The sequence below is a fragment of the Odontesthes bonariensis genome, chromosome 8 (genome assembly GCF_027942865.1).
Source record: "Odontesthes bonariensis isolate fOdoBon6 chromosome 8, fOdoBon6.hap1, whole genome shotgun sequence".
NCBI lineage: Eukaryota > Metazoa > Chordata > Actinopteri > Atheriniformes > Atherinopsidae > Odontesthes > Odontesthes bonariensis.
Genome location: NC_134513.1, coordinates 28,955,716 through 28,974,370, shown reverse-complemented (window position 1 = coordinate 28,974,370; position 18,655 = coordinate 28,955,716). Strand labels below are relative to the sequence as shown.

General features: G+C 40.8%; 1 non-coding gene across 1 annotated transcript; it reads left to right on the top strand.

Annotated features, from left to right (window-relative positions):
* The first annotated feature begins 548 nt into the window (after nt 1–548).
* trnay-gua (transfer RNA tyrosine (anticodon GUA)) lies at nt 549–637 on the top strand. The gene is given in 2 exon segments: nt 549–585; nt 602–637. It is a non-coding gene; the product is annotated as a tRNA-Tyr (tRNA).
* Nucleotides 638–18,655: the final 18,018 nt, after the last annotated feature.

The window sequence follows — 18,655 nt, the reverse complement described above, 5'->3', positions numbered from 1 at the left end:
CATAAAAGGGGTCAAAGTATCAAACAGGCCCCAATGAGAAATAGTGCCTTTTTAATGAGTCGCCAAGGCCGCATATGTTCTGTGTTTTTTAGCTCTTCTAAAGGGAGGGTTTTCACACACCGCCACACCCAAAGTATAAACATCCTAACAACAGAAGATGAAAATCGTGTGCCAAATGAATGGATGGATAGACCTGACAAAAAAGAACCAAACAAAAAGGCTGGACTTTTGCGCTGGACAATGTGAGGGTATATTGAGGATCAACATCTGTGTTGGACGATGTGGAGACTTTCCCAGATAGATGCCAGATATGTTTTTGTAACGACTAAATGCATGATAGAAACTGAGGCTGATTTGATCTGAAACGCATCTGAAACTGATGGTTTCTTATCACTTTTTGTGTTTATTTGATAAACAGGCCCAATCCCCTGGCTCCCTTCCATAACTCATTTGGTACAGCAGAGAACTGCAGGTGTCCCATGATACGCATCTTAAGCCTGGTTACATGCATTCATACAGGATTCATGAAAAAGATGTGGGCTTTGCTCCCTTCGATAGCTAAGTTGGTAGAGCGGAGGACTGTAGGTGCCCAACAACAGTTATCCTTAGGTCGCTGGTTCAATTCCGGCTCGAAGGATGTGCCAAGCTTTTGTATACATAGTACTCTGCGTTGTGGTCGCAGCAACCCAGGTTCGAATCCGGGTCATGGCAACCCCCCGACCGAATTTGTTTGCATCGCTGAAAAAAGATCCCACTTTCAACTTAGATTTCTTAAACTTTAAAAAAAATAATTTTGTCTACAGGCCTCTGTCCCGTATCAAAGGTCTGAAAGAATCAAACAGCACAAATGCAGAAGGTCTGCCCATTTAAAGAGCATAAAAGGGGTCAAAGTGTTAGATCGGGTTCTTTTAGTAGGAGGCTCAAGAACGGACCGGAGTAAATTCAAGTGAAAATGAAGTCTTTATTGGTATGGCAACAAGTGGAGCATTTCAGCGCTGGTCTCAGTCTGACAGAACTCTCGCAGGAATCCGTCAGCCCGAGCCCCGTATCTCCGGTTACACCTCATATATATGTCTCCTAGTTTCCCGAGGTGGATCCCTTGTTGATCAAATGTGATTGGATATGAATTGTCTAACTCAAATAATGTCTCTGAGGAATTATAATAATGTGTGTGTATCAATCTGCCCTTGGTTTCCCAGACTTTCCTGATTGTTTTGTCTGTCTACTCCTGCATCACTTAAGGTCATATGGAAAAGTACTGAGACTTATTTCATTCCTAATGTCTAAGAACAAAGCCAATTATAACAATCCCCCTTTTGAAGTGATTTTATCATTTCAACTAATTCAGTCAAATAACTGAGGTAGGAATGTAATATTCTGTATTGTGTCACATCTGTATTAGCAGTAGCAAGACTTTAGCAGCCACCCCCCAACCTGCAAGAGCCACTTACCCTTTGAGATGTAGCACAACCAGTTAGGAGATTTCTGTCATCCCCCTTTTGATGTGACTTCATGTATCATTATGTAAGCTCATGTGTAAGCTGGTCTTCTTTGCAATTAAAAGCAGCAAGCAAGTCTTCATTGCACAGGCATGGAAATAGTAAACATAATTGTAATGCTTAAGCTACACTTTCAAATCAGGACTATTCCATCATTTTACTCGGAACAGAACCTCTTTCCGAGAGGGTTAAGACCTTCATAAGTCACTAATTATAACTCTGCAAATAAGCCCATTTAGAAAATAATTGTGATGCTTTAGCAAAACCTTCTATATCAGGAGTATTAATCAAGATTCTAGAAACAGAGACTCTTTTCTAGTAAGTTTAAAACCTTCCTTACTCAACTGATAATAATTCCGCAAATGAGCACATTTCTTGATAGATTATATGTAAATAATAATTTGCTATATGTATTGTGTGTATGTGGCCCTGAACCTATCCTCTGTGGACTCTTTGTTCATAATGGCCTAAAACCTTATGTGGTTAGCAAGGCCTTGCTTCCCCATAAGTACCATAACAACACAATACTGATTAATCCAAAAAATTCACATCATTTCCATACTACTGACACTCAAACATTGCATACGGCCATTAACATTACCAGCAGGTTCGTCCACCGTTTGCAGCGAATAGGAGCGAAAACCCGAGAAAAATTCACCTATGGCCCCTAGTTGCACTTGGCGACCGACCAACTTATTACCGTTCAAAGTCTAAGGTCCCGCTCCAAACAGCCGAGTCACCCCAATGGCAATTGACATTCTAAAAATGATTCATTATCACCCTTTAAGAGGAATCAACTAAACACTTTACAACTGAAATACAACACATTTAATTTTAACCAAGGCTCGACTATATGAGTATATTAGCCTCTTGAACAATTATGATTAACTTTTCTTTTAGATTATATATCTTTCTTAGATGACCACGTGACGAGTCGTGTGGTCTCTTGTGGTCCAATCCTGTCGGTGCTCTGTTTTCCTCTCGGCTGAACGTCTGTTCAGCACTCTGATCCGGAACTAATCTTGGAAGGAGAGGTCACCAGTACATCACTTCCCTGAGGGATATTCAGCATCCCCTCCCTAACTAATTGTCTTTTGGGATAATTTTGTTGTGTAGTTCTCCACCATCATCTTGGCATGATGGGAAAGGCCCCCCAGAACTCAAGCTTATGAGTCCTCCGGCCATTCGTCCTGTAGTGGTTCTGAATCTGTGGAATAATATTAGCAAATCTCGCAGCGCAGTAGTGCAAAATGTCATTTGCACTGTATTTTTATACTTGGGGCATGTCTCTCTTTGATAGGTTAAATCTCAATGCCCAATTCATTCTTTATTTATTTTTCATATGGACCCCAAACAAAACCAAAACCAAAATAAATAAAATAAATAAAAATCAAATAAAAAATCATAAAATAAACAGAACCCAAAACAAAACAATTGGCCAGTTGGTATAACCCTTGCTTTTAGGAACCAGAATAGTCATCAAACTGCTGTGCAGCCTTAATGAGAAATCCAGTACCATCACCTTATTTTTGCTGTGAAAAAACTTCAAATTATTTAGGGAACACATCATCACGATCAACATCAACATCAGCACAGTTGGTATACTCCTTGTTTTAAGGATTATTCTGCTGTGGAAAAATCATCGTTCAGTTTTGGGATCATGACAACACACAAACAACACTCAACACCAGACACCACAGGTTAGGACAACAAATGACAGACAACAGATGACAAACATATATCGCATATCTGGGTTTGCTCAAGCAAACGTCATATTTTCATTGGGGCCTAAGTATACAAACAGTGGTTTTCATATTATGAGTTTGATTCCATGTCTTCCTCTTCCAGGTCCGGGAAGTCTTAATGCAAAAGAAGACACAAACACACACAGAATTTTTGGGAAAATTGGAGAAGTTTTAGTAAACCATGATTAATTGTTAATTAATTGCCGAACTGCTCCGCTGCAGTTTCTCCTCCTGTGTTGTTGTTTGCTGCAAGACAGAAATATTTGTAGTTAGTTCTCATATTGGGAGCAGCACAGCATCAAGAAAGCAGACATTTTTCCATGCCTAACTGATTAACTTGTTTAGGATAAATATTGTCTGTCCTCTCTTAATTCAGGTCAGAGCGTTAAAAATAAAATTTCAGCATAATCTGCTTTATTCTTACTTGTTTGCTAGTAATAATGTTGTTTAATTCTTAATAGTGGCTGTGTTTCGTGATGCTGAGCCGTACACAGACAGTTCAGGATCAGCATTAAGTTTTTTCCGGTTCTAACTGAATTAGAAACACCTCATGTGGTATCAACGGTGTGACATCAGAGCTGTTTCTAACATCACATGATACCATAACATGTTTCCATACAGATATTAAAAACATCGGTTCATTTTATTTCTTTATTTATCCTAATTAGAAATTAGAAAAAGCTCATCTTCCCAAAAGACTGAAGGAGGTATAAAGCAGTTTTAAATTTTCAATGTTCTCTTTCACTACCATGTCTGAAGCAGCAACCTTGGTTTCCAAATTATATTTGTAAAACACCGGTGGGACAACCTTTATTGGCAAAATCTTTTTTATGTATGAAGCTTCACATTTACACATGCATAAATAAGTGTATTGTGTCATTTGAGGGTAGACTTTTAATGTAAACTGGACCCTTCATTGACTTTAAATGATCCTTATTTACTCATTTCTTACTAGTAAATCCCTGACTGTCTGTCAAGGAGCTGTAAGCCAGTGCCTTTGTGAAGTGTGAAGTTGCTCTCGTTGCTTTTGTGTATGTATCCTTGCAGCCACTGGTCCAGAGTCCAATGGAGTTCTGTGTGCTCATCCCATAAACCCGCTTCTCTATCATTTAGTATCACAGCATAACCCACTCCTGTACAGTTCTTGAAATCTTCTTTCAAACTAATGCAGAACAAATGTTGCTGATCCATCTTTGCCTCAAAAGGCACATAGAGAAAAATCACTATTTGAGTCTGAACTCACTATGGACAGAATATCCTTTATTTTTCTTTGAGGATCACGTTGTGGTCCCTGCTCCTGATTTTCCTTCCAGTATGTGTGGTGTGTGTGTGTGTGCGTGTGTGTGTGTGTGTGTGTGTGGCTTTATATGTGAGTGTGCATGTGTCTGTATGTGGCCTTGGGTTTCACTGCTTTGTTTTATCTGACATATTGTCTTGGATGAGAAGTGCTATGTAAAGTGCTATATAAATAACGTCTGATTGATTGATCGATTTAGTGTAGTAGATTAAAAACTTTCTGGTCATCTCTAATGGAACGTCTTCCGATGACCCAAAACACCTAATTACAGAACATTTCATTCATCCCATTCATATCCTTTTTCTTTCAACCATCACGCCACCTATTGGCGTTCTTCTCCTTCTCCCTCAGTTAGCCCTTGTCCCCCAAGCCGTTAGTGCCCCCTTTGGGAACTCCCCCTTTGGGATCTCCTCAGCCCCCACTCACCATGGCTGTTGCTTGGCAACCGAACCTTTTTCTCACATTCACACAAGTCCTCATAGTGTCCCAAAGAAGCTATGGACAGGGTATTTTCTCCCCGTCCAGGCCTTATGTGGGACAACCTGAAAACATTCATATATAGGTCATATATTATATATCATATAAAATAGTAGGTTAAATAATGCATAATATAATGCCTAATAGGGAATTGCTTTAGCCAAAGTTAAGTCTGTGTCTGCATAGATCTTTATTTTGGCTTTCTAAGCTGCCCTGTGCTCACTGTTTTTAAATGCGCCATAAAAACAAACCTTGACTTGTCTTGTTATGGCTCAGTCTTTGCTGCAGCTGTCCTTTCTGTATTTTTAAACCTATTTGCTTCTTTGTTAAAAGAGCATATTAATTGTTTCATAGATCTGCTGCAGTTAAGTAGTTAAATGATTTAGTTAAATAGTCAAATGTTTTAGTTTGAATCTAAATATTGGTGATAACTATTGACTATTGAATTGGTGACCAGAGACAGAGGAAATTTAGAGCAGCTAAAATTTTAAAGTCAAGTTAATATCTCCTAATAACAATAAAGGCTAAGCTTTAACAACTTTAAAATGTTATCAAATTGTTTGACATTTGATTGTCTGGCCGTGACATTAAATCCTAAATCCTGGTTGTTTAATCTGTGTCACATGGTCTGACTGCCTGCTCTCAGTCCTGCTTCAGGTGAAATCATAAAGTTTCAATTTGTAGAACATTTTTCAGATTATATTTTAATTAAAGGAGCAAATCTCCTAAACACTCTGCTTGTGTATTTGACTTTAGCTCTTTAAGAGAGCTGTTAAATCCTATTTCAGCAACAATTTGTATGAATGTCTCAAACACTGTTCTTCCTGGATTTATTGTTTCTTATCTCATCTCTGTGATTTTTTCATTGTAAAGCTGTTTTCAGTTTATCTACATACTTTGGTGTCTTTCCTAATCATATGCATTTTAAAATAGATGGATGAATCAATACTATTTGCTTTAGTACAAAATTAAACCCTTATTATAATCAGTATATCATTATAAACACAGGCCAATGATCACTCAGAGTCTGTTTGGATTGTTCTCACTCTCAGGGCTGAATGAGAGAAAGAAGACAATCTTAGGGTGTGCGCATTTATGACAAAGAGAACAACTATAAATTAAATTGGGAATATTATGGCTCAAAAAGCGTTTGAGGCTTTTCATTATTCCTTATTCCTGTAATGCTGCTGCACAGCTGATCTTTAGTTAGTAACTTCAGGCCTCAGGTCAAGCCTCCAAATCTGTTAATTCTTTCTTACAGGTCTCTTATTAGTGCGTTGATGCTGAAAAACAATTATTAACTTTTGTCAATAAACTTTGGGATCAAATATATCATATATCAACTTTTTCCTTCTGTATTATGCATGTGCTTGATTCTTACTCTCTCGTTTGTTTTGAAAACATTTTGAACACACACACTCAGCCTCAGTGGAGCAAACTCGCACACTCTTTTTCTGCATTTCTCCAGTCCAATTTATCTGTCCCTCGTTTTACTTCTCACCCCGGGACCATTTTCTTCCATCTTTCATTCAATTTTTTGTGACATATTCAAAAGTTATACACGTGTTAGTCAAAGTATTTGGAGACGTAATTGCCCAAATGCTGAAAGTAGTGAAGAAACTTCTACGCAGAATGCTGTGTTCTGTGCACTCCACCTCTCTGGGTTACCCCACTTAACAAAGCATTTGTTTATTCCAAAACTTTGGGTCACACCATAAAAATACTGATTTCCCCAAACAAAGTGACCCGTATAGCACGTGCAGCCACTTGTTCTCCCCTCTTTTTATCTATACCAACCCCAATATTGAACAGAAACCACTCAAGATCTGCTGGCGCAGTCAAATATCTTCGAGCGGCGAACCCCACCCCACAGTTGCATGAAAATAAAAAAAATCTGACCCTGTGTCCTACAGTATAAATTTATTCTTGTCAGACCGACTGTCTCGGGATTATAGACCGCTTCGCACCCCGGAGGTCTCAATCCCTCGTTCTAACTTTCGTCAGAGGAGAAACCTTCCGTGTCGGAATTCCACTAATTTTATTTATTTATTTAGTTGACCCCCTCAATTTGGGGATTTTATAAACTACTTCGGCCACACTTAGCTATTAGTGCACGGAAACAATTTGAAGACAAGCTCCCCGCATGGGACATTAATTTATAAAATTAATTTATCTTGTCACTTTGTTCGAATTCACTTGTCAGGACACTTATTCACTTTCCCTATGTGAGACTGTGTGTATTATACTTCACGTGTTACCATTCAATGCAAACAGACAGTACATTAACACTTGGATTCACTATGACCAGAGGACAACTTAATTTAGACAACTTCATTTAGTTTACCCAATATGCAGATATTTCACATTTAGTCATTAAGTGGTGTTCTGCTCACCTTTTCTCTGGCGGCTGATTGTCTGAAAAAAGCTGTCCCTCCAATCACCTCGAGGCGTCCTCCCTCGGACGGGGTCGGTCGCACGGCACGGTGGTCCTTTAGCCTTCGAACCTCGTGTCACGGCACCATTTGTTAGATCGGGTTCTTTTAGTAGGAGGCTCAAGAATGGACCGGAGTAAATTCAAGTGAAAATGAAGTCTTTATTGGTAAGGCAACAAGTGGAGCATTTCAGCGCTGGTCTCAGTCTGACAGAACTCTCGCAGGAATCCGTCAGCCCGAGCCCCGTATCCCCGGTTACACCTCGTATATATGTCTCCTCTGAAAGGCTGATAATGAATCATTTTTAGAATGTCAATTGCCAGTGGGGTGACTCAGCTGTTTGGAGCGGGACCTAGGTTGGTCGGTCGCCAAGTGGAAATGGGGCCATAGGTGAATTTTTCCCGGTTCAGCCATCGGGTTTTCGCTCCTATTCACTGCAAACGGTGGACGAACCTGCTGGTGATGCTAATTGCCTTGTGCAATGTTTGAGTGTCAGTAGAATAGAAATAATAATAATAATCAAAGTGTTTTTATTGATTTTCATATCACAGACATCAAACATCCCAAACAAGACAAAATAGTAGGATTCAAAATATATACCACAAACACAGGTCTAAACTACAGACAAAACAGTAACAAGACAGATCCTACTACTACTAGACGACAGACATAGCCACCACCCGTGTGGTCCAGACACTCTCGGGTTAAAAATAAATAAGTAAATAAAAATGGTAAAAATGACAACAGTAATAACAATAGTGATATTCATTCAAACATAAAAACAAAAACAAAAAATAAGGGGGGGGTTTCAGAAGCTGCCACTTATGTTTGAGCAGATGAAAACTCATGTTCAAAGTAAGAAATAAAAGGCTGCCAGATCTTAGAGTATCTCTTAGTATTGCCCAGTAAAGTAAATCTAAGATGTTCTAATTTAAGGTGTGCCATCACCTCCTCTACCCATCGTTTGTGAGTTGGCGGTGCTGCCTTTATCCAGTTAAATAAGATCAATCTCCTGGCCAACAGTGACGAGAATGCTATTGCTTTCCTTTGAGCCATCGTTAGTTGTGTTTCCCCTGGTGCCACACCAGAAATGGCTGCAAGAGGACCAGGCTCTATATTTTTGTTATATATGGATGAGAACGTTTTGAAAATTTTGGTCCAAAACTCTTTGAGCCTGGGACAAGACCAGAACATGTGGGATATGTTGGCTGGCACCTGTTTACATCTAGGGCAAGTCGGATCAGCACCCTGGTAAATTCTTGACAGTTTGTCCCTTGTGAAATGAAGCCTGTGTAACACCTTAAACTGTATCAGTCCATGTCTAATACATACAGAGGAAGAGTGTATTAATTCTACTGCCCAGCCCCAGTCAACATCCGATATGTCCAGCTCTAACTCTTCCTCCCATTTCCTTTTTATGTAATCAAGGGATGGGGAAGCCACCTTCTGGATATTTACATAGGGGATTCCATATTCCTTCTCCAGCTGAGCAGCAGACATAAACACACCATCTTTAAAAAGATTTTTAACACATTCCACCCCAGCTCTATACCATTCTCTAAATGCTGTCCCCCCAAGGGCCGGAGAGAACAAGTGATTGCCATAGACGGGAGCGGAAGGGCATTTCTGTCTTTAAAATGAGTTCTGAATTGGACCCAGATTTTGATAGATTCATGTACAACCGGATTGTTCGTGTAAAGGTGCTTGCTTATGGGCAGAGGGGCACAGATCAGGGAGCGTAGGGATACCGGGCTAGATGCATATCTTTCCATATGTACCCACACTGGGGTTTCATCATCATCTAACTGAGAGACCCAAAACAACAGCTTATGTATATTAGCCGCCCAATAATAGTGCATATAATTTGGTAGGGCCAGGCCTCCCTCTTCTCTCTGTCTCTCAAGGAACTGTCTTCTTATCCGGGGGACTGTTTTTTTTCCAGATAAAGGTAGATGTACATTTATCCAGTTCTTTAAAAAATGATTTAGGAATGAAAATTGGTATTGTCTGGAACAAATACAGGAATCGTGGCATTACAGTCATTTTAACAGAATTTATCTTCCCTGCTAATGATAGTGGGAGAGATGACCACCTTTCCATATCTAACTTTGCCTTATCCAGCGTTACTTTAAAGTTATGATTAAATAAGTCTTTGTATTTACTTGTTACATTAACGCCTAAATAGGTGAATTTATCTTTATGTGTTGTAAAGGGATAGGCCTGGAATGATAGTCTCCTCGCCTGTTTATTAATTGGGAAAAGAACACTTTTTTTTAGGTTAACTTTATAACCCGAAACCCTCCCAAAGTCCTCAATGATAGCAAGAGCCACCGGGATGCTTGTGACAGGGTTTGACAGGAAAAGGAGGAGGTCATCAGCATATAGCGAAAGTTTATGGTTTTGCATCCCCCTGCGTATTCCCCCCAGTCCAGCAGCATTCCTCAGCATTATAGCGAGGGGCTCAATTGCCATATCAAAAAGCAGGGGTGACAAGGGGCACCCCTGCCTTGTTCCCCGGAACAGAGGAAAAGGTTCAGATATTATATTGTTTGTTCTGACCATGGCCTGGGGGTTCGCATATATTATCTCAATCCACGAACGAAATGTAGGACCAAATCCGAATCTCTCAAGGACCGTGAACAGATAGGAATACTCTATTCTATCAAAGGCTTTGTGGGCATCTAGGGCTATCACAATCTCAGGCTCAATGTTGTCTTCGGCAGTGTATATCACATTAAAGAGGCGACGAAGATTACTGGAAAGTTGTCTGCCAGCAACAAACCCTGTCTGGTCAGGATGTATTATCTTACTTATAACAGGCTCAATCCTAGCTGCTAGTACTTTGGTCAAAATCTTATAATCACACCCAAGTAAACTCACTGGGCGATATGATTCACATTTAAGTGGATCCTTATTTTTCTTAAGGAGCACAGAGATCATAGCCTGTGACATTGTTTGAGGTAAAGTTTTTTTATCTAGGACCTCTTTATATAGTCTACAGAGCAGGGGTATCGGTTTAGGAGCAAATGTTTTATAAAATTCACTTGGGAACCCATCAGGGCCCGGCGCTTTACCTGTCTTCATGTTTCGAATCGCATTCTCTATTTCCCTTGCAGTCAGGGGTCCCTCTAATCTATCCCTATCTACCCTCTCTAGGGACGGCATTTCCAGATTTTCGAAAAAATTCTTCACTCTCTCCCTGTCATTTACTTCGGAAGTATAAAGATCCCTATCAAAAGATTTAAATTGGTTGTTAATACCTTTCTGATCTATAATTTTATTTCCCAGATTATCCCCTATCTCCACTATCATACCAGCAGCTGCTGACTGCTTCAGCTGGTGGCTGAGGAGCTTACCTGCGCGCTCACCATGTTCATAAAGATCCTGTCTCGACCTAAGATATAGATCCACCTCACGTTGATTTATTAAAATATCATATTCAGTTTGGAGCAAAATACGCTTTCTATGTAGCTCCTCAGAGGGAGCAGTAGAGTTTGCCAAGTCAACTTCTTTTATTGCCTCTGTTAGTTCTGTAGTACGCTTCATCTTTCTTTTCCTTTCACCAGCATTATATGAAATTATTTGTCCTCGAATATAAGCTTTTAAGGATTCCCACAAAGTGGTACTGCTTATGTCAGGGGTATCATTAAGCTCTAAGAAAAAGGTTATTTGCGAATTTATAAATTTTGTAAAATTATCATCTGCCAATAGCCTGTTATTAAGGCGCCACACTCTCTGAGGTGGTGTATTCTCAGGAAAGTGAAGTTTCAATATGACTGGGCTGTGGTCAGAAATTATTATACCAGAGTATTCTATACCTGCTACTATAGTGGTCAATTTATTATCTAATAAGAAGTAGTCGATCCTAGTATACGTCCGATGTGGTGGGGAGTAAAAGGAGTACTGCCTGGAGGTTGGGTTTATGTATCTCCATGGATCAAATATACCATATACCTTACAGAAGGAGTTAACGCATTGTGCTGATTTGCTTAATACATTGGATGTTGAGCTAGAGCGGTCCAGAGTTGAATCTAGGACACAATTCAAGTCTCCCCCTAGAATCAAATTATGAGTATCTAAATTTGGTAATAATGAGAATAGATCCTTAAAAAATTGAACATTGTCCCAGTTGGGTGCATATATGTTTACCAGGACCACTGGCATATTGAATAATTTTCCAACTACAATAATATACCGACCATGTTTATCTTTTATAGTAGTTGTTTCTATAAATTGTACATTCCTGTGTATGAGGATGGCCACTCCCCGACTCTTACTATTGAAATTTGAGTGATAAACCTGATTAAATCCCCCCCTACAGAGCTTGGTGTGGTCCCTATTCAACAAATGTGTCTCTTGTAAGTATACTATCTCTGCTCCCTGGTCTCTCAAATGTGAAAATACCTTACTCCGTTTAGCTGGCTTATTGATCGCCCTTACATTCCAGCTCATCAGTTTTGTGGCCATTCTGCTCGGATCCATGGTTGGTGCCATGTCCGGAGATCGTAGCCTGATGTCACCATTGCGCCCCTATGGTACCCATTATCCGAATCACACCTTGAAGATTAGGCAGCAAAAGCAGAAAGTTAAAAGGAGGGGGTCTGGGAAGGAAGGAGGGGGGCATCACGCACACAGACACAACCAATACATAACACATAACATATATGAACGCTAACCCACACATAACGCTCTTAAGAAGCTCGCTCGTGGCCAACCGGTCCACCATCTCCTGCACACACAGCCTACCGTGTGCAGCTCCGTGCATATCATCCTCTTAGTCTGCAAAGTATAACATCACCCTTCTGACTTATTCACCATAGAGGGTAGGCAACAGTGGTCAAGGGGGAACATTCAACCCTTAAACCTTGAATAGAGTAAAACAATAATATGAGGGAGAACGAAAATTCAATTCAATTCAATTCAATTCATTTTTATTTATATAGCGCCAAATACAACAAATGTCATCTCAAGGCACTTAGATAGTAAGTCCAATTCAAGCCAATTGGAATTCAATTAATTAATAATAATCATAATTAATAAAATAATCCAATTCGTTCATATAGAGCCAATTCAAAAACAATTTCCTAGCTAAGAAAACCAACAGATTGCACTGAAAACTTTTTGTTTTTCGGTCCAATCTCCCGGCCTGAGCGGCGTGCCTGAGGCGACTGTGGAGAGAAACGACTCCCTTTTAACAGGAAGAAACCTCTGGCAGAACCAGACTCAGGAAGGGTGGCCATCCGCCTCGACCAGCTGGGGTTTGAGAAGACAGAAAAGGGGGGGGGGGGCAGGGGGCCACCGCGACGGCGGCACTGTAACACCATTCAAAGGATATCTGTTGGAACAGGGAAACACGAGTTAATGACCACAATAATATCACATATACATAAAGAGAGTAAAGTGAGGAAAGGTGTGTCAGATGAGGCCCCCCAGCAGTCTAGGCCTATAGCAGCTTAACTATGGGATGTTTCAGGATCACCTGAGCCATCCCTAACTATAAGCTTTATCAAAAAGGAAAGTTTTAAGCCTGGTCTTAAAAGTGGAAAGGGTGTCTGCTTCCCGGACATTTACTGGCAGCTTATTCCACAATAGAGGGGCCTGATAACTGAAGGCTCTGCCTCCCATTCTACTTTTAGAAACTCTGGGAACCTCAAGTAAACCTGCAGTTTGGGAACGAAGTGCTCTGTTAGGAAAATATCTTACAATGAGATCTTTAAGATATGATGGAGCTCGGTCATTAAGAGCTTTATATGTAAGGAGAAGAATCTTAAATTCTATTCTGAATTTAACAGGGAGCCAATGAAGAGAAGCTAAAACTGGAGAAATATGATCTCTGCTGTTAGTTCTCATCAGAACTCTGGCTGCAGCATTTTGGATCAGCTGGAGGCTTTTCAGAGAATATGTGGGACAGCCCAATAATAAAGAATTACAGTAGTCCAATCTTGAAGTAACAAATGCATGAATTAGTTTTTCTGCATCACTCTGAGACAAGATGTTCCTGATTTTAACAATATTACGAAGATGAAAGAAGGCAGTCCTAGAAACCTGTTTTATATGCGAGTCAAATGATAAGTTCTGGTCAAAAATAACTCCAAGGTTCCTCACTGTAGAACTAGAAGCCAAGGAAATACCATCTAGAGTAACTATATAGCTAGACAATTTCTCCCTGAAACGCTCAGGTCCAAAGATAACGACTTCAGTTTTGTCTGAATTTAGCAGCAGACAGTTCTGAGTCATCCAGGTCTTTATGTCTTTAAGACATGCTTGTAGTCTGACCAACCTATTGGTTTCATCTGGTTTTATAGATAAGTACAGCTGAGTATCATCAGCATAGCAATGGAAATGTATGCCATGCTGTCTAATAATGTTACCTAATGGAAGCATGTATAAAGTAAAAAGAATCGGTCCAAGCACAGAACCCTGGGGAACTCCATGACTTACTCTGGTGTGTGAGGAAGATTCTTCATTTACAAGAACAAACTGAAATCTATCAGATAAATATGATTTAAACCAGCCTAATGCAGTTCCTTTAATCCCAATAACATGTTCAAGTCTCTGTAATAAGATACTGTGATCGACCGTATCAAATGCAGCACTGAGATCCAACAGGACAAGCACAGACACAAGTCCGCTATCAGAGGCTAAGAGGAGATCATTGGTAACTTTCAGCAGTGCAGTTTCTGTGCTATGATGCACTCTGAATCCTGACTGAAACTCTTCAAACAGATTATTTCTGTGTAAATGATCACAAAGCTGAGCTGCAACTATTTTTTCAAGAACTTTAGACATAAAAGGGAGATTGGATATAGGTCTATAATGAGCCAACACTTCTGAATCAAGAGTAGATTTTTTAAGTAAAGGTTTAATTACAGCAACCTTAAAAGTCTGAGGTACATATCCTGTCAACAAAGACAGATTGATCAAATCCAATATGGAAGTGTCAATTAATGGGAAAACCTCCTTGAACAGTCTGGTTGGGATTGGGTCTAAAACACAAGTTGATGGTTTAGAAGAGACTATTGCTGTTGTTAGATCAGAGAGATCAACTGGGCAGAAGCCGTCTAAATACAAATCAGGTTCTAAAGATACTTCTAAAGCTGCTGTACTTGATGATACATCAGTGATAATAGTGGGAAGGACTCCATCAATCTTCTCTCTGATAGAAACAATTTTATTAATAAAGAAGCTCATGAAATCATCACTGCTGAGAGTTAAAGGAATAACTGGCTCAGCAGAGCTCGGACTCTTAGTCAGACTGGCTACAGTGCTGAAAAGAAACCTGGGATTGTTCTTATTCTCTTCTATCAATGATGAATAATAAGCAGTTCTAGCTTTACGAAGGGCTTTCTTATACATTGTTAAACTATCTTTCCAGACTAACTGAGACTCTTCTAAATTAGAGGAACGCCACTGTCTCTCCAGCTTTCTTGCAGTCTGCTTTAAAGCACGCAGCTGTGAATTATACCAAGGAGCCAGCCTCTTCTGACTGATTACCTTCCTTTTCAGAGGGGCAACATTGTCCAGTGCTGTGCGCATTGAAACTATAGTGCTGTCAACAAGAGAGTCAAGTGCTGCTGGAGTAAAGTCTAGGTAGTCGTCCTCTGTCATATCTGCACATGGCAGTGAAGAAAAGGATGATGGAATTAATTCTTTAAATCTGGTTACAGCATCCTCTGATAGACACCTTCTATATGTAAATTTCTTCTCAGAAACTGTATAGTCAAGTAATGTAAACTCAAAGGTTATCAGAAAATGGTCAGATAAGACAGAGTTATGAGGGAACACTGTTAACTGTTCACTCTCAATGCCATAAGTCAGCACAAGATCAAGGGTGTGATTAAGGCAGTGAGTCGGTCTGTGAACACTCTGAGAAAATCCAATAGAGTCCAATATAGAATTAAAGTTCATATTCAGGCTGTCATTTTCAACATCTACATGAATATTAAAGTCACCCACTACAATGACTTTATCTGTACTCAGCACTAACTGGGATAAAAACTCTGAGAATTCAGACAGAAACTCAGAATAAGGGCCAGGTGGACGATACACAACAACAAACACAAGAGGTTTCTGGGATTTCCACTTTGGGTGGGAAAAACTGAGAATCAGATATTCAAAAGAGCTCAAACTAATCTTGGGTCTGGGACTGATGAGTAACCCTGATCTGAAAATAGCTGCCACTCCTCCTCCTCTGCCTGTGGTTCGAGGAACGTGAACATTTAAACAGTCAGAGGGAGTTGCTTCATTAATGCTAACATGATCCTCCTGCTGCAGCCAGGTTTCTGTATGACAAAATATATCAATGTGATGATCACAAATCAACTCATTCACTAACAGAGACTTGGAAAGGAGAGATCTGATATTCAGCAAACCACATTTAATAGTTTGATGTTTTTGTTTAGTTAAAGTTTTTGTTTTAATAATTTCTTTTTGCACAAGAGGATTTGCTCCTTTTGTGTTAATTGATTGGGTGGGTAGCAGCAGGTGGGAAGCTGCAGAGAAGTGTGTAAGACTACAACTCTGCATCCTGGTCTGAGCCCTGGGTTGTCATGTTTTAGGGTGGCAAATAAATTCATCCATATTTCTAGAAATGAGAGCTGCTCCTTCCAAAGTGGGATGGATGCCGTCTCTCCTCATCAGACCAGGTTTTCTCCAGAAAGATTGCCAATTATCTATGTAGCCCACGTTGTTTGCTGGACACCATCTAGACAACCAGCGATTGTAAGACGACATGCGGCTAAACATGTCATCACTGGTCAGATTTGGCAGGGGTCCAGAGAAAACTACGGAGTCCGACATTGTTTTGGCAAAATCACACACCGATGCAACATTAATTTTAGTGACCTCCGATTGGCGTAACCGGGTGTCATTAACGCCGACGTGAATAACTATTTTACCATATTTACGTTTATCCTTAGCCAGCAGTTTTAAATAGGATTCTATGTCGCCCGCTCTGGCACCTGGAATGCATTTGACTATGGCCGCTGGTGCCTCTAATGCCACGTTTCTGACTATAGAGCTGCCAATTACCAGGGTTTTTTCCTCAGCAGGTGTGTCGCTGAGTGGGGAAAATCTGTTAGAAGCGTGGACAGGTCGATGGTGAACAACGGGCTTGACTTTAGAGCTATGCCTCTTCCTGACAGTCACCCAGCCACGTTGTAATCCTGGCTGCTCAGGTTCTGCTAGGGGGAGGCTAATGGAGCTAGCTACGCTAGGTGGCTCCACACTGGCAAAAGGGGCCTGGCTCGCTATCGGTTGATTTTCAACAGTGCAGAGCCGAGCTTCCAATTCAGATAACCTCGCCTCCAAAACTACAAAAAGACTACATTTGTTACATGTACCATTATCGCTAAAGGAGGCAGAGGAGTAACTAAACATCTGACACACGGAGCAGGTGAAAGCAGGAGAAGGAGGAAGAGAACCGGTAGCCATGCTACGCTAGAGAACCAGACACACCGTTAAAAAGTGAGAATAAAGATTAAAGATCTGTAGGAGTGTGTTAGAACAGAACGGTAAGCTATAGAGTTTAACTATGCAAAATTGTGTAAGTTATAGATCGAAATAAAGTGATTATCAGTGCTCCAAGCGGAGCAAGAAATTCCACAGTGCACAAGCAAGGTAACAGGAAGTGATGCAACACGTCTTACCGCAAAGCGTCACAGCGTCAGCAAAAATAGCTTCTAGAAAGAGATGGGGGTTATAAATATATGTATACCTTCCCTTTAAATATACACTGGAACCAGATACTTTGTCAATATTGCAAGGACTGGTCAACAATATCCTGCCCATATTAATCCCCCCATTTCAACAGTGTAAGCATGTGTAATTTCTACTTAGCCAGAGTCCAATCAGTCCATAGGTTTCACCCGGGGCTCAGTTCCTTCTTGATGTAATCCGTGGCATCCTTTGGGTTTTCGAAGATTTTCGTTTGTCCTCCTTCTGGCGTAATCACCAGTGTTGCCGGGTAACGCAGCCCGTATCTGACCCCGGTGCAGGTCCGCAGGAGGCTTCTTGCTTCTCTGAAGGCTGCTCTCTTACTGTTTACCTCCTGGGTGAAGTCCGGGAAGATGTGAATCCGTCCGCTCCGACCCTCGGGTGTTCTCTCCATTTCCCTCGCCCTCTTCAGTATCTCCTCTTTCTCTGTGTAGTAATGACACCTCACTACAAATGCTCTCGGCGGAACTCCGTTCCCGTCTCGTCTCGCGCCGAGTGTCCGGTGCGCACGGTCCAGCGTCGGCGTTGTTGCTAGACCCAACTTTTCTTTCAGTAAGCCCGCCACAAACTCCGACGGCTTTTTGCCTGCCTCGGCCCCTTCTCTTACCCCTACGACACGGATATTGTTGCGCCGTGATCGTGCCTCGAGATCTTCACTCCGTCCCCTCAGCTTCAGTACCTCCTTCTCCATTTCTTTCAGTCTCGTCTCCATGGTGGTTATGGTGTCCGACTGATCATTTAACGTTTCATCCACCTCCTTTTTTCGTTCTTCCATCCTATCAGCCAGACTGCTAGTTTTGTCCCCAATCAGCTTCACCTCCCCGCGTAGCAACTCAAACTGGGCTTTCGTGCTCTCTTCCAAACTCTTGGTCCATTTTTCCATCTCAATCATCATCTCCTTTCTTCCTTTTTCTATCTCTTCCTTACATTTCACGATCTCGGTCTTCGTCTCCTCTCTGTATTTCGTAGCTCCAGCGTTGGCTTTTTTAATCTCGGACATCATGTCCTTAGCCCACTGAGGTACGTCGTCGGCCTGTGATGGGCTAACATTGTCCTTGCTAGCAGAGGAGGCCACGTTGCTAACCACCTGCTGCTTCTCTCCACCCGTCCGAGTCGATCTTGAAGTCATTTTCGGTCTTAAAATGCACCGAGAGCGCACTTGTTAGCTCCCGAAACAAAAAGTATTCGGCCACTCCCCCAAACTGATAGAAATATGGCGATATTAATATTTTTTGACAACATTTACACGGAGCCTCCGCACGCACGTCTTCACACGGCAAAGCACATCCGGCGACCCCGGGTACAATCTTTAAAGGGATGCTGTACATTACAGTTTAATATTTTAAAAAAACCTCAAAATCTTTTATTTATTGTTTTCTTTGTATTATATATTCTTATTAGTTTCACTTGCCTGAGTGGTTCAACTTAAGATGTTTAATTTAAACTCTAGCCTGTTTTGCTCATGAAGTGTAATAGATCTTAGTGTTCCAT